This window comes from Lissotriton vulgaris, chromosome 4_1 (genome assembly GCF_964263255.1).
Source record: "Lissotriton vulgaris chromosome 4_1, aLisVul1.2, whole genome shotgun sequence".
NCBI classification, from domain to species: Eukaryota; Metazoa; Chordata; class Amphibia; order Caudata; family Salamandridae; genus Lissotriton; species Lissotriton vulgaris.
In genome coordinates, this window is record NC_141691.1 from 2,016,118,204 (window position 1) to 2,016,131,336 (window position 13,133).

The following is a 13,133-nucleotide window of genomic DNA, read 5'->3' on the forward strand; positions in this document are numbered from 1 at the left end:
GTCCAAGCCCTATCGGAGGAAAGAGGCCTGGAAGGCCCGGGGGCCTATCGGTACAAGCAAACATTAATGCACAAGAACATAGCCAGCGCAGGACATTGAAAATAGACACTGAAAATACTGGCGAAACCATATAAATGAAATATCAGCAAGCAAGAGGCCGCAAGGGAGACCCGCCAGATCTGCTCGTCGGATCCCGCGCCCACACGGACCGGACACCGCAAGCTAAGCGCTCCTCCCCCCCCGCACCGCTACCTACATTGCATAACAGATACGTTGTTCCCTGCCTCCCTTAGGAAACATTCTCCGCTCCAACAGCAATATAGCACCTGGCATAACAGCAACATAGCACATGGCATACCAGCGTGTCTACGGCAATGCTAACATGGATCTACGTAAGCACATCATAAAGAATCGACAATCGAATCACGAAGCAGCCCGCAGACTGAAAGCTGGTTCCCCGCATCTCTTCGAAAACAATACCCCGCCATCAGCAATGTATAAACAACTGAACTACATGGGTACTGCGTATTGCCTAGACCTAGGACACAGATGCACAACACGAAATTAAAACATGAATAACTCAACAGACCCGGAATAGTACTTTAAATAAACATTGCGCGGCAACATATCAAGAGCGACTGAGCAGGCAATTGGTAAACACGCGCGCAAACAGAACATTTTATCGTAACCACCACGTGCAGCCCACATGAGCAAGAACAGCACGCCGCCCACACACAAAATGGCCACCCAGACGAGAGTAAGACGGGCCTAGGAAGGAGAACGGAAGTAATGTGCCCCCGGGGAATACCGGCCCCATCTTGCGGCTACTGCACCCCCACCCCTCCTGCTAGGCCGCCCAGATTTACCGAAAGGCACGAAACAGTGAAAAACGGGGCTAGCCGACCTAGAATCGCAGCGGGGCCCGACAAGTACAGGCCGGACCCGCACTGCGCATGGGGACAAAGACCGAAACGGCCCGGTCGTCCCCCCCCCCCACAGCAGCCCGCTCTAACGGGCCGCCTCGCCAGGCTCGACCTACCTAGAGGGAGCAGGCGGCAACGCAGGAAGAAGGGGGGGGGGATGGAGTAGGCCCGAGGCCACGCTCACCTCGAGAGAAACGAAAAGAGTGTCCCGCAAGATCGTACGGCGTCCGGGCGGCAAAGAGGCTTAGGATAGGGGCACCACAGCATAAGTACCCCTGAAGCCCCTCCCCGCCGCCCGGACGAGATTCTCGGCAAGCCGCCTCCTCCAACCGGTGAGGCGGATGTGCCGGACAGGCAAGTGGGGGCGGGACCGCCCTCCTTGACTAGGTACCCGCCCTCTTGATGGCCACTGCGTGGCCTCGGGCAGGCGCAGAGATGGCAGTGAGTAATCTCTTACTCGCCCGCCCTACAGCGCTTCGAGGCCTCGTCAGGGGCCTAGCACTACAATACACCCTCCGCTCCTTGAAGCCCTGTCTCCTAGCAGCGAGCAGGATAACGGATGCACAGGGCGCCTCTCTCCCTCTGTGTTTGATGCTTCAGAGAGCTGTAAAGATGAAAGCGGAGGTGGGGCTGCAGTATTGATGCAAGCCCCCCGCGCGCCCCCACCCTGATGGTTCCACACAGCTCGGTGCCGCCCCGATTAACCTTTCTGCGCCCCTGCCCGGCGGTGGCTTTGATCCGCACTGCACTGTGAGCAGCTTGGCCGAGGCCCATCCCGTCTGATGCGTGCACCTGTGCAGCTGTGTTTATTGACCATCAGCCATTTTTAAAAGTTGAAATAATATTTAAAATAAAAGTTGAAATAATATTGGCCACACAGCGATCACTGCGCTGCCTTCTATGTCACTCACAGTCAGAAGCTGCGATTTTTAGCATTACCATATCATTTTAATCCATGGTCGCCTGCCCCTACGCAAACTTGTGCAATTCCTGTTTTTAATTTTTTTTAAGTCTAAAGTCACACGTTATGTCACTCATGCATCTAGTCTTGTTGAGTAGCAGGGACTTGCAGCCTGATTCATGAAAGACCCGTTTTGCGAGTCTTTAATAGCGATTCATAAGGAATCGCTATTACAGGCTCGCAAAACGGGATTCATGTAGGAATCGCAAAAAAAAAATGCGATTCCTACATATTCCTTATTTGCGATTAGCAAATTGCTAATCACAAATAAGGAATAACTCCCCATTCATTCCTATGGGCCAAAAGGCCCATAGGAATGAATGGGGAGTAGTCCTTATATGCGATTAGCAATTTGCTAATCACAAATAAGATAGCGATTTGAAGGGTGCTAGGGGTGTCCAAAGGACACCCTGGAGCACCCCTGAAATGCAAATTTAAACAGGTGTTGCGCACACACATGTCCATAGGACATGTGTGTGTGCAACATGCAACTTAGAAAAATGCTTTTAAAAGCATTTTTCTAAGTTTTCGCTATTTACCACGAGGTTTGACCTCGCGGTAAATAGCGGGCCGAAATTGCGAATTCGCAATTTTAAAATGGATGATGAATTGCATTTAAGGAATCTCAAATAGAGATTCCTTAAATGTAATTCCTCGCAAAATAGCGAAATCGCTATTACCGATTTTTGCATTTGGGATGATGAATCCCAAATGCAAAAATCGCACTCGCAAAGGGCCAGATTCTCAGATTCTGGCCCTTTGCAAGCGCAAATCAGCTTGATGAATCAGGCTGTTAGTGTTGGAGGAAGTCTGAAGGTTTCTTCCACATAATGTATTGTCACACTTCATAACGGTCATTATTAGGCTACCAGTATTCTTTCCATGGGTCTCATTATACGTGCCCAGTTAACCCAATTTAGGCACAAACAAGAATACGATTGCCAATTCATATTGGAAATAGTGCAGAAATAGTGCACCCTCCCTGTTAGACCTGGCTTTTTCAGTGGGGTTAACTCCAAACTTTTTGCTTTTTGGCCTCCTGTTTTTTTACCCTGTTTTGTTGGTTTTAGGATTCTGGGCACTTTAACCACTGCTGATCAGTGCCAAAGTGCATATGCTCTTTGTGTAAATTGTTATTATGGATTGGTGTTTCCATGATTGGCTTCTTTGACTTACTGCTAAGTCCCTAGTACTGTACACTGTTTGTGCTGAGGGCCTGTATGTCAAATGCTGCTAGTGGGCCTACAGCACTGATTGTGCCACCCACACAAGCAGCCTCGCAAAAGGGTCTCCGGCCTACCATTGCAGTGTCGGTGCGCAGTTTGATACTGCTATGTTGACCTGGCCAGTACACCCTCTTGACAGGCCCTAACCTTCCCTTTTCTCACATGTGAGTCACCCCTAAGTTAGGCCCAGGGAGCCCCTGTGGGTAGGGTGCAGTGTATATGAAAGGTAGGACATGTCCTGGTGTATGTGGCATGTCCTGATAGTAAAATACTCTCAATTTCGTTTTTCACTATTGAAAGGATATCCGTCCCCTTGGATAGAATTGGAGTTTATTTACAACATCTTATAAGTATAACTTCCCATTGAGCAAGATGAAAAGATGAAGTTTAGTACGCCTGAACTAAGAATATAAAAATGCATTTTTCTTATTAAGATGATTTTTATATTGTGTGTTTGTGAAAATGCCACTTTTAGAAAGTAGGTATTTTCTTGCTTACCCATCTTGTGTGCCTCTGTTGGTTTGTTGGTTGACTGTCTGGCTTTGGAGTCACAGGGTTGGGGATGTGTATTCACTCTAGACAGCCACTGGGGAAGTCGAGGTAGGTCAGGATAGACCTGGGCTGCATTTAGAGTAGTGGGAGGATATTACCTTGCACTTGAATGGGTCTGGTCTGCCATACACAATGCTGTCTTCACCTCCTGTGGGGAAGCTGCACCAGATAGGACACAACTGGTTTTGGCTGAGCACAGAGCCTCCCCACCACCAGAGAACACATACAAATGCTGTATAAATATTGGGTCCCAGACCACAGAACCTTAGATCACTTTTGAACATCAAGAGGAACCTTTACCAAGGAGAAGAGCTGGAAGAAATTGGAGGAGGAGTACTGCCCCTTTGCTGTGTGATGTCTGAGGTTGGCCTGCAGAAGCCGTTTTCTGCCAAGGAGAGAAACTGTGTGTGTATCCTGTTTGAAAAGTATCTCCAAGGACTTGAAAGTAGAGCTTGTCCCCTGTTTGAGGGGTCTCAGGAACAGCAAAGACCTCACCATCCTTCTGGGCACCGTCTCTGGAGCCGCTGGTTATAGTAGCCGCAGAAGAAAAGGGCAACCGACTCTGTCACCCTGTCGTCACAGGATTCTGTGTCCTGAAGGCCCCGCAGAAGGCACCACCGCACTTTGCACTACATCCTTGGTCTCAATGACTCCGTCTGGACAATCATCCCTGAGCCGTTGCTTGTACCGCGTCTTGTGGGCACCGCACTCTGCTCTGCCATGTTTCACCCTGCCTGGATATCACCGACACCGCCGCTGCCAGACCCGAACATCGACTGGCTCTATCGTCTGAACCGCAACCTGCCGGCACTGCAACGAGCACCGCCTCACCCTGTATCGCAAGCCTTGGTCTCACCGATGCCATCTGAACGATCCTCACCAAGCTACTACCTGCACCGCTTCGTGAGGGCAATGCACCTTGCACCGCTTCCTATTTTGCAACGAAACCGCAGCGGTTGCCCCAACCGACTCGCACCAACTTGTCGGCTGTAACAAGACAGGTACAGTTTAAAAGTCTGTTGACGCTTTAGCAGTCAGCTGGATTTGTGAGACTCTGTCATTTTCAGCATTGCAGTAGCCCAGGACGGAGCTACTAACTCGGAAGAAGTGTGGATATTTCTACAATTTTAAAGTTTTCCTGCAACACTGTATATTTTCCAGAACTGTACTGTGGATTTTTGTTGTTTTTGGTCTTGTGTGGTTTAGATAAAGATTTGCTTATTTTTCTAAACTGGTGTGGTGTCCATTTGTAGTGTTTTCACTGTGTTAATGAATGCATGCACAAATGTCTTACATACTGCCTCTAAGAAAGGCCTGTCTTCTCATGCCAAGCTACAAACGGGGTGAGGAGGGGTTATTTTAGAAGTGTATCCCCAATACCTAGGAAGAAGGGTCCCTACTTAGCCAAAGGTGCAAATGATTTCCAACTAGAGACTCCAATTTCTAACACTCCCTAGTTGTTTTCCCTGTGGTGCAAATCAAAGGAAAAACAGTGAAAAGAGGACAATGATGCTTATGGACTGTGAAGGTTTGCTAGCGGAATGGAGATTGAAAAAGGCAAACTATGTGGTAATCGGGTGCACAGACTTGGTAACTGCATGTTATGCATCAATCTGACCTCGCCAACTTGGGATCATGTCATAGTCTTGATTCGGGGAAGTACCACTACCATGGTGTTGGTATTACTGCACTGCTATATCAAGGTACTCACAAAGAAAGAAGAATCCATGCATGACTTCTAAAGACTGCCTTCCTGCTCTGCGCTCCATGCAGACCAAGGGAACCCCCATTGGGGAACTGCGAGTGGGGAGATGCCTGAACAACAGACAAGAGAGTCAGTGGGCTCAATGGGCAGATTCGTTGCGCCACGCAGCACCCTGTCGCAGGCAGAAACAGAATGATACTCAAACAGATCAGTAGCAGATGAGGGCTGACCCAAACACCCTCAGATATGCTAAAGTATGTATGCATATGAGCAGATTTTCATGTATGTTTTAACAACTGATTTCATTACAGGAGGGAGCCTGACATTCAATTAAACGCATTAAGCTTACACGACAGATTAGCAGAGACTGTCACAGTATAACCTTCTACCTTCAGGTTTTGTCATCGGGGTAACCAATACCAAAAGATTATGGTAATGTCTGAGACTATATATATGGCAATGGTCTCTAACACAGTGTAATAGCAATCTACCCTTAAAGGTTTATTGGATTTAACATAATAGTTTCACATAAATATGTCAGGCCTACTGCCTTTGTCATAACTTTTCATAATAGACAGATCCGTTCTATGACATCTTTACCACAAGGCAACTATTGGGCACACAGTCATATAATTCTAAATATGAATCATATTATAGATAGCAAAATTATTCATTCTCTCTTATGGTGGGCTAACAAGGATGCTAACAGTGCAAATATTTTACCACATTGTTTGCCAGAGGGTGCAGCGAACACCCAAACCCTTGCCTGTTATTGTATTTTTTTTTTAAAACGACCTGCAGTCCTGGATACTTTAACCCAGTATCACAATCAACCATTAACCCCTTGCATGCTGATGACGAACCCCAGCCGTCATGCACTACAGTGCTCGTGTGCTGATGACGGCTGGGGTTCGTCATGGCCCGCCCCTGTTCGTTTGTTTACCGCACGGGGGCGGAAACGGGCCCGCAGTGAAGGGGTTAAGGATCCATTGGCTTTATCATAGGCTATTCGAAATACATTAGGCAAGCCAATAGCCTTTGTTATAATTTTTCATAATAAATAGATCAGACCGATATACCCTGATATAACATGCCCCAGTGAACCCAATAGCTTTTACCATTGGCTTGTCCCCGTAACCAACGCAGGCATACTGTATTACGTTTAAACTCTCCCAAATGGGAATCATCAAGCATTCAGTTACAGAATAAAAAATATATACCCAAATTGAATGAATGAATGAAAGAATATTTGTATAGCGCCACATCCCTTATCTTGACCTCACCATAGTGCTGGAACCCACGACAATAAGCACCACCCTCTACAAGAAAGAGACGGACAGGAACAGCCTGCTACCGTATAGCAGCCACCATACAAAATCCCTCAGGGATAATCTACCATTTGGTCAATTTCTTCGCCTCCGAAGAAACTGTAGTTCAACCGATGACTATAAACGACAGGCACGCTCCCTCCAAACCAAACTCTTGGACCGGGGTTACCCCACCCGCCTCCTGAAAGACTCCACCAAAACAGCTCTCAATAACAATAGAGAGGCCCTTCTCGAGGTGCACCCTAAGGTACCAGACGATAAGATCACCTGTGTTACCTCATTCACCAGGAACTCCGCATTTATCAAAAAAACTGTCAATACCCATTGGGGCATCCTGAACTCTGCAGGAATGGAGATGCCACGTCCACGTTTCGCTTTCAAGAGGACGGCAAACCTTAAAGATACTCTTGTCCACACTCGCCCCAAGAAGACCACTGTTCAAACTACCAAGACATTGTGGGACTTCCCCCCTGTAACTGGACACTATCGGTGTGGCACATGCGTCGTATGTCCACAGACCATCCAGGGCAAGTCCATTACCCTTAACAACAATTTCACATGGACTTACAGCAAGCATACGAATTGCAACAGCTCCAGGTGCATATATGCCCTGATCTGTCCTTGCAACTGTTTGTACATAGGGATGACCATGCGCCCTGTCAAGCAAAGGATAATGGAACATAACAGTAACATTCGATGTCATAAATCTCACACCAAATTGTATGACCACTGCAAGGATAAGGAACACCCTCCTGAAAGCATTCGATGGACTGTGATTGAATCTCTACCACACCTTAATCAACAAGCACTCTTCAAGCATGAACAAAGATGGATACATCGACTGCAGTGTGAAACGTTGGGTTTAAATGACGGGGTGCCCTGGACGACCCTCGCCAGATAGTCATAAGTTTGGACACGTTGTCCACGTTTACTTCCATTTCTGTGCATTCCCTGTCAACAATACACCTGACCCCATTCCAAGATGGCGCTCACACTAACGCGCCCGGTTTGCGCAGTCCTTCACCGACCCCTTCTCTCTTTTCACCTCTGTGTACCGTCGCTTAGCAACTGGACGGACACACCCTCAATATGCGCGCGCTGCCTCCCTCATTTAAAACCGGAAACGATCTGATCAACCATGCCGGCTGTCCAGACCGTTGGTTTCCAGTGGGAGGGGTAGGTGCAGAGCAGCTTGCCTGCAGCGACGTAAGAGGTAAGGTGTTGGGTGGGTATGTGATCAGCTGTCTGAATTGACGTAGTGTCATCTTCACAGTCTGTCCTTAGCAGCCCGGATCGATTTTCATGTCCGTCTGATTCCCCTGTGGGCGTCTGCCCTTTTACTCTCTCCCCCCATAGGACTTCCTCATTCGCTGCCGGCCCCACTTGGACGGGGCGTGAGGTTTCCAGGAGGAAACATTAGGGGTGAGTGCGCCGACACTGGAGAAAACGATCCGATAAATGCCACATGGCTTTGTAAAGGGCCCTTGCACTCGGTCTCCCGCCTCTCTCATGATCATAGTCGGGCATATATGCACCCCCACGGCGTACTGATCGTTATGACCATTGTACCGGTGCACAGATTGATTATTCCCGACAGAGTGTCAAACTACGACCGTTTCCGGTTTTACTGTGTGGCTTTCTCACTACTTTTAAGCATAAAGATTCGAACCTATCACGTTTGGCGGACCAGTGTCACACGCCGCCGCATCTCCTCGAGGTGTATGATTGAACATGCGTCCTGCCACGTGATGACCGACTGCATGATGTAGGCGGTAGTGTTGATTTTACGACATGGTTTAAAGCACACCAGTCATAACAAACTAGCACGCCGCCATTGTTTAGTGCGAGCACCTTCCACGCACTCACCTGATTTAATTGAATTCTGACTCTCTCTCTTTCCTACGATAACACTTGATGCTGTCAATGTCTAGGCAAAGCCATTCACTGGGCACGCATGTTTTGGATATCATGCACACAAACACAGATAATATGTCACTAGTAAGTTAAAGTAAAGGTGCCATTATCCGTGTCTATACTGTTGTCTCTCTTTATTCTTCTTCAGTTCCCAGGAGGCCCCCTCTGTGGAACCATTACGATACGACACTGCCTCAGGTCGTATACTGGTGTCCTGCAAAACTTAGAGGACCCGAGTAATTTATGAGCACCCAGGTCCTGATGAATCGCCCTTAGGGCGTGAAACATGTTGACCATTTCTTGCACTTTAAGGGTCGAGTAAGGGTTGGTTCCATTATTTACCACCCCTTAGTACCCCTGTACCTTTTTATTGAAGCAGGAAGCCTGACTATTAAAACATTCACCAACAGGACTTCCCTGACTTCTTTTAACTTCACTACCACGCTCACGATTACACTCCCTTAGGCCCCTCACACACACACACCCGCTGGCCCAGAATAAAAGATCTCCATCAAAAGTGCAGCTTCCATCGCTGCCCGACGGGCATTGCACCGCCAGCCTGCCGAAGGAGCAGGGTACCGATGATGAGGCTGGACGACTATCGACTGGGGCTACAGCTGTAGTCCTGTCGGTAGCCTGTGTGAGGTACCTTTACATTCTGGAATATGGGTCTACACCGCACACTTGAGACCCTCACTTCACCCTTTGTCTAGATTGAGTGAGAGAGAATTACTGGTTGAGCTAATTTTCTAGAGCTCTCCTGGGGGAACTCTGTACACCTCTTATTGTTTATTAGCGCCTATACTACCCGGAGGCCTCGTAGCGCTTAGAATCAGGAGTGGCCATTTCAATTTCGCAAAGAATTTTACACTTGTCAAAAGAATATACAACCCTTCTTTAGAGACCCTACAAGATTACCCCAGAGGAAATCATCTATCCATCAGATGGGGTAGCCAACACCCACTTTCTTACCTACTACAGTATTCTGTGAGATTCAATCGAATAAACTATCTGTCTACAGCATGGGTACTTGCAAACATTTTCCCAGGAGCCAAAAAGTTTGGTCTGTGATGTGACCGAGGGCCGCTTTGATGCCAGCAGGGTGGCAGTCTGGCGAGGGGCGCTCTGAAAAATTGGCGGTAAAGTGGTATAGGGTAAACAAAGCATATACCTTTTGTGGCTGAATCAAACAATGTGAAGCCAGAAAACATGAGATTAATCCCGACTTCCCCACTTTACCAAATTGTGTGGTCTTAGGCAATTTTTTTATTTCACTTTTCCTCCTTTTTCTTCATTATCACATATAAGAGGATCTCGAAATACATGACTTCAGGATGTGTGCTGTACAAATCCATCTCCTTTGATTTAATAAACTTTAATGTTGTTCATGAATAATAGGAACCCAGACCACCTTAACAGTGCACACAACAACTGACTTGCCTCTTTAGTTCACTATTGGAATTGCTGTCAGGGTGGGGGGAGAACTAATGTTTCTAAATTCATGTTTGAAAACTATAACTTTTAAATTAATACATCTAAATGCACTGATATCTGATGTACTAAGGCGAAAATGTAGTTCTGCATGTTAATTAAATACATTTTGTTTTAATTTTAAAGGGACTTTGCCATATCTTTATACTATTACTGCAAGATGTCTTTAATAATGAATGTGTGCCTAAAGTTAAGCAGTGCAAAGCTCGCAAGTCACTTCCTCTCTTTACCTTCAATTAACCTTTAAATAAATGCATGTCTGTTTATTTAACATATTTGTATTGCTAATGCAGTGTCGAGTAAACAGCAGCTCGGTGCTACTGTTGACCAAGAGGTCGCTTGAAAAGATCAGGAGGGCCGCATGCTGCCCCCAGGCCGTACTGTGAGTATCAATAGCCAGCAGCTTTTACATGGTGTAAGACGGATCCACCCTTAAAGGCCTATTGGCTTTTATATGGGGTTTTCACGATAAATAAGGCAGACTTGCTGCTTTTGCCATAAATCGTCATAATAAAAGGATCAGACCTATGGTGTCTTACATAACATTTCCCAATGAACCAAACGCCTATATCATTTTCCTTCATCATTTGATTGTCCCCTTTCCACAAGACCCATTACCCAGCAATTTTCAAAATTGCATGCGTACCATTAATTAATGGATGAATACACATTGCCTCAAGCTAAACTCTGACCAAACAGAGATTCAGATTTTTGGCAATTTGCAACCAAGCTGGGGTAATCTGTGGTGGCCAACAGAGATGAGAGAGCCCCCTAAACCTGTGGTAAAGGCCAACAACCTGGGGGTGTGGCTGGACCACAAACTCTCTCTTACCCAACACACCAATGCAACTGTCTCGGCCGCTCACTTTCTTATTAAAAAGGTGAGGAAGATTTTCCTTAACCTCTCTGCAGATACTACAAAAACCGTAGTCACATCCTTAAACAAGTCAAAAATGGACTACTGTAATGAACTGCTGGTAAACGTGCAGAAGCAATGCCTGAAAAAACTTCAAAGTGTACAGAATTCAGCAGCACGGCTACTATCTAACATTCCTAGGAATAAATTGGTTACCGCAGAAATTCGAAGAATGCATTGGCTTCCCGTGGAACAACGGATTAAATTCAAGGCACTTTCTTTGGCCTACAAAGCCCTGAGCCAAAAGGGTCAGTTTTGTCTGCAAAATCTCTTTGCCTGGTATGATCCAGCCAGACACCTTCGCTCCTCCAGCACCAAACTTCTGCAGGTGCCGAAAATCTGCACTTTACGATGGGGCGGTCGCAGCTTCCACTTTTACACCTCCAAGCTCTGGACCTCCCTTCCGTTCGAGCTCAGAAGCGCAAGCTCCCTCACTTCCTTTAGAAAAGTCTTGAAAACCTGCCTGTTCCAGAACTAGTTGTCAGTGCAGACTCCACTCCGTCCCTAGCGCCAAGACACCTCCGGGTGTATGCGTGCTTTATAAATTAAAATAACATAACATAACAAAACAATTATCAAGCATATAGTTATGAAATTACAAATACATAAAAATAACAAGGATTATCACAAAGCAAATCTACCCCAAGCTCTGTCAAAGGGGGTAACCAGCATCAAAACCATTTCCAACGACAGTAATCTGTGAGATTTCCTGTAACAACCTACCTCTCTACAGGCTGTAACCCTGTCATAACATTCCACCATCTAATGCCTATCGGCTATAGCATACTTTCATAATAAATATGTTAAAGCAGACAGTGGCCTCCTGCCTTTATCATAGCTTCTTGTAATAACAAGCTCAGATATTGTCTTCATCATTGGCCTGTCACCATAACCAACTCAGTACCGGTGCATTGAGGATACGTTTTCAGACAAGGCAGGAAGTACAATGTAAGCACCCCTTCAAGCGACTCTCCTGACCTTTACATTCAGCCCCCTGGTCCGCAACAGCAATAGGCATTTACTTAAAGGTTAAATGTTTTTTTTGTGGTCGTTTTCAAACATGAATTTAGAAACATTCATTTTTCCCCCTAGCCCTGACAACGATGCCCATGGTGAACTAAGAAGCAAGCCAGTTGTAATGTGCACTCTTTGGCTGACCTGGATTTCTATTATACATGAACATTATAGTTTATTAATTCAAACACAGGAGAAGTGTTTGTGCTGCGCACATCCTGAAGTCAAGTTTTTCAAAGTCCTGTTGTATGTGATAATAAAGAAAAAAGAGAGAAAGTGAAATAAAAAAATTGCCTAGGATCACAAATTTGGTAAAGTGGGGAAGCTGGGATTAAACTCAGGTTTTCTGGTTTCACTTTGCACCATTCAACCACTAGATGTATATGCTTCTCATCCCCGACACCCACCGTACTGCATCAACACAGCCCTTAGTCACATCACAGACCAAACCTTTTGGCCCCTGGGAACATGTTTATTTAATTTATTTATTTAATGCGATTTTACATAGCACAAACATTACTCGAAGGTGTTAGAGCGCTGTGCAAAAGAACCAGTTGCGTTACATAAGGACTTTGGATTATATGAGTTACATAAGAGATATAAACAGGAGATAAAAAAATTGCAAATGCACAAGTGGATCTTAAGGAGGGAAAGATTGCAAATGTACAAGTTGGAAAGTCACTCAATGAGGACATACAAACAGATAAACTCTAAAATCACATAGGAATGGTAGTAAGTACAAAGGTCTACTACTTATACTAGTGGGTAAAGATATAAATATATACAAATTGCAAATTCACTGAGGATTACATTTTAACAGCGCTTAGGCTTGGACACTTATAGATTACATATTTACAGAGCAGGAAATTCTTGCCATCGTTCAGCCAGGTTTTCAGGTTTACGAGTACCAATGGACGCTTTTGATAGTCTTTGACCCGGGGGCCCTATCCAGCCACTGGCCTATCCCAGGCCTCCCTTTGCTTCATCTCTATGGGCAGCTCAGAGGGCAAACTCTCCAGAACCCAAATGCTATCTGTATAGATTCTGTCACAGACACAGGTGGACTCTCCTTCTGTGACAGCAGGCATTCGGTACCCACAAGA

At 46.1% G+C, this 13,133-nt stretch overlaps 1 protein-coding gene across 1 annotated transcript in view; it reads right to left on the minus strand.

The window, feature by feature from the left end:
• LOC147724882 (alanine aminotransferase 2) overlaps positions 1–13,133 on the minus strand; it is a 1,140,553-nt gene that overhangs the window by 1,025,903 nt on the left and 101,517 nt on the right. The window lies entirely within an intron of this gene.